Below are 4,073 nucleotides of genomic sequence, written 5' to 3'. Positions count from 1 at the left end.
AGCTACTATTTAAGATTTGCTATAACCTTTGTAATGACCCGAAGAATAATGGTATTTAAATAATAAAGAGGGAGGGAAATGAAAACAGAAATAGAAGGAGGCTGCAGACTTCGTCGACGAGTAGATACCGAGAATATATCTGGGCGACTCTGAATTTCATCGACGAGGGGGGAAGTTTGTCGACGAGTTGCCTTCTTGACCTTGTTGACAGGGTGATGTGGCTCGTCGACGAAGGCTAGTATATAAATTGTACCAATCTCAGATTTTTACGCAGAAAACGACAGAAATTCTCTCTCTCTCTCTCTCTCTCTCTCTCTCTCTCTCTCTCTCTCTCTCTCTCTCTCTCTCCCTCCTCCCTATGGTTCCTCTTCCTTCTATCTTCGATTTTGTCCCCGCCGTTCGCTAGATTGATGATCTAAGGCTACCACGACACTCTTGGGAAAGTTCTCCCTAAGTCTACCGGAGCGAATCATTAGTGGGACGAAGTTGGATTTCATCCCAAATTCATGGTAAGACATTCTTGTTAAAGTTAGGCTTTCTAGCAGTTGTAGGGAATGTAGTAGACGTAGAAATAATGATATTTTATTTTGAGATATTTGGTTTTCAGGGTTTTGAGTGGAGAACCCTGTGGGTGCAGGACCCGTCTCAGTAGGAGATTTTTAGCAGGAATCGGGTAAGGGAAATATGCTATGCCAGGCAAACCTATTATGAATTAGTATAACTTATATGTTTTCAGCAAATTATTATTTACATTATCTGTGTAGGTTCAGAGCCTGATAATGTTGATATTTAATTGTGTGACATGAGTTAGTATTAGCTCAGTACAAGGTTTCCATAATTTTCAGAATACCATAATTTTCGGCATACGCGCAGAAAGTTGTATTTTACAGTATTTTCAGAATATTATGATATACCTATTTCAAAATCATAACATTCAGTTCATACAGTAAATCAAATATTTCAGTTATTCAGTTAAGCAGATATCTCAGAAACTCAGTTATTATAGTTTACTCAGCAATTTGTATGATGTTATGGTTGTTTCAGATGTTACAGAATCATGGTAAAATCAGTAAATTTTTTTTTAGAAATATCAGTTATGTATATAGTATCTGACCCTGATGGACCATATTTAGCAGCAGAGCACGGTACCGTAGCTATATTCAGTTCAGAGTGCAACCCCTATTTAGATAATAGGTGGTATTCAGAAGTCGATCGTGCCTATGTTGTGGACAGGCTCCCCATCAGATATGGGTTGAGGGGGCTAATCTGACTGTCGGAGTTCAGTTAACTTAACCTGGTTGACTAGCTAGGTTAGGTCCCGCCTTCGGACCGTACAACCCTGTCATGAGGGGTTAATTCATGACTTCAGTTATCCATCTAGGGAATTTTCACAGTTACTATTTATACATAATATGATCAGACTTACAAACGACAGTTATACTTATTAGTATTATCAGTATTATGAGTAGAACATTCTGAATAATCAGTTTATCTTAAGCTACGTAAACTTGTCTTATATGATAACAGGTATACAAGTTTTCTCAGTTTTGTTATATATGGTATTTTTGTTTAGATCATATTTTCCAAGTATATGGCTCACTTGCTACACCCTAATAATATCATGTTTCTTCTTACTGAGCGTTGCCTCATCCCATTTAATTGATATTTTTTAGGTGATCTAGTTAATTGAGCAGATCAAACTCGCAGGTAGAGAGGCTACAGTGTAACCCTGCCAGTAGGGTGAGTGTATTTAAGAAAGAGGGGTATTTTTGTGTAGCCCTAGTTTAGTTATGTATGTATATCATTTGGGGGTATTTAGCACTCTGGATTGTATTGTATATGTATATGGTTGTGGATACTTGACTTCAACTTCTCGCTGCTTAGGTTGATGTTTTATTTCATCCGGAGTTATCAGCGCAGTTTAACTTAATATATAAATATATAGAATTTAAGCAAGTCATTACAACCCCGCTCTGATACCAATTGAAAAGTAAGGTGTAGTCCCAAGAAGGGGGGGGGGTGAAATGGATTTTAAAACTTTCTTTTAATTCCTATAAAAACTTTTTCTTGATTAATCAATTTTAGACTTGTTTGTTTCATTTACCAATCATACAAGAACTTAGTTCCTTTATTTAATGCACAACCACACAACTATTCAATCTTTTAAGTAATCAATCAAACACAATTTGAAAGCAAATAACCAAGCGATTTGCCAAGTACAAGTTAACTTCAGCACTATTTAGATTTGCAAGATTTAGCACTCTTTGGAATATAAACACAATCCATTCAATATCAAACTTTTAAACCATTCAATCACAATATAACTTTTGTTGTCAGCCTTGGGTATATCAATTTGAATCAAGCTCTGTATATATGAAATTTGTCTCTCAATGCAATCCACAACTCAAATCCCAAACAACTTAGAATTTAAATAACCTCTTGGTTAATTTTTCTTTTAGTGTTAACCAACCAACGTACTTCCTTTTGAAGTTTCCACAAAAGTTTGATCAACTAACCTACTCCCTTTTGGTTTTCGTAATCCCAAATCAAAATCAAACCTTAAGTTTATTTAACTTCCAAATTACGTAGTTTGTATGATTTAGATATTTAAAACATCCACTCAGTTGTATATGTACTGAAAATAAAGAGAGTAGGGAAGAAAGAGTGAGACCGAGATTTTTATGAGGTTCGGCTTGTACCCAGCCTACGTTCTTGCCTTTGGCAAACCACCAAAGGATTACTAAATTTAGTTCCTTTTACGGGTGGAACAATACCGTTTACACACTCCTTTAGTAAGCTAGAGCCCACCTCTCCAAACGATGTACCTTCGTTTGGTCACTCCTTCAATTAGGCTAGAGCCCGTCTCTCTAAGTAATATCCCCTTGCTTAGCCAACGATCCAAACAACCCTTGGAATCGTTAATCTACAAGATACCAATCAAATATTTGTGTACAAAGAATTTGCTCCTACAAGAGCTGATTAGTATAACAATTCAGAACTATATACTTCAAAGTAAATAACAATATGGAATTTAACTTGAAACTCAATGAAGTATATCACCGATTAATTCTTTCAATGATTGAAAGATTTAGAATTTGTAACACAATTCCGGTGGAAGAAGGTCAACAAAAAATCAATTGAATTCGTGCACAATATGTGAGCTTGAGAGCCTTTGAATGATGAGAACAATTGAGTGAGTATTGAGTGCTAAATTTGATTCTTGGTTCTTTGTTAATTAATTCAATTATTTTGAGACTTATTTATAGATGAAGACGAGTATTTAACTTGTTCTCCAAGTGACTTGGAGTATTCCCCAAGTTTTCACAAAGTTTGAGCCCCAAGCAACCTCATTTAAAAAATTTGGCCGTTATGAAAATTTCAAAACAACCGCGTCATAGTTGATTGTCCATTTTTGGTAGTCGGCTGTCTAGATAAATTAAAGGGATAGCAAGATGGCAGTTGCCTGTCTACATAGATAGACATCTCAAAATGCACAGACAGTCGTTTGTCAAGTACTTGACAGTCGTTTGTCATGTTGTCAGCTTCGAGCACCCATCAGTATTTTTGTCATAACTTTTTTTGTGTAACTCCAAAGTTGATGTTCTTGGTGTCAAATGAAAGCTAAGATAAAAATTCTAAAAATTTCATGTTGAACACATTTTAAAATAAATATTGTTTGATGGAGAAAAATGTACATCAATGCGGTTGTAGAAAAAATGACAGCAATTGAGAAATCCTCTTTTTGGTGTTTTTCATTCCAAAAATGATTCTAACCCTTTTGAAATAGTTTTTGACCTTATAAAAATATTTTCCAAGTATGTTGAAAGGTATTTAGGTCCAATAAATTAGCTTAAGAGCTTTATGCATCCGTATTGAAATTCTTTGAAGTACTTACATGACATTTCCTATACTCTTTCGAATTTTCAATTCTTGAATTCCTTGAGGCTTTTATACTTGTTTAATCTTTCTTTGAGCTTTTATCAAGTTCTCTTTAATCCTCATGCTCTCATGATCTTCAAGCTTTAATCCATGCCTCAAGCTTGATATAATCATCCTTATTTGAAGTACAAACT

The sequence above is a fragment of the Malania oleifera genome, chromosome 9 (genome assembly GCF_029873635.1).
Source record: "Malania oleifera isolate guangnan ecotype guangnan chromosome 9, ASM2987363v1, whole genome shotgun sequence".
NCBI lineage: Eukaryota > Viridiplantae > Streptophyta > Magnoliopsida > Santalales > Ximeniaceae > Malania > Malania oleifera.
Note: the sequence above shows the minus strand (reverse complement) of the source record.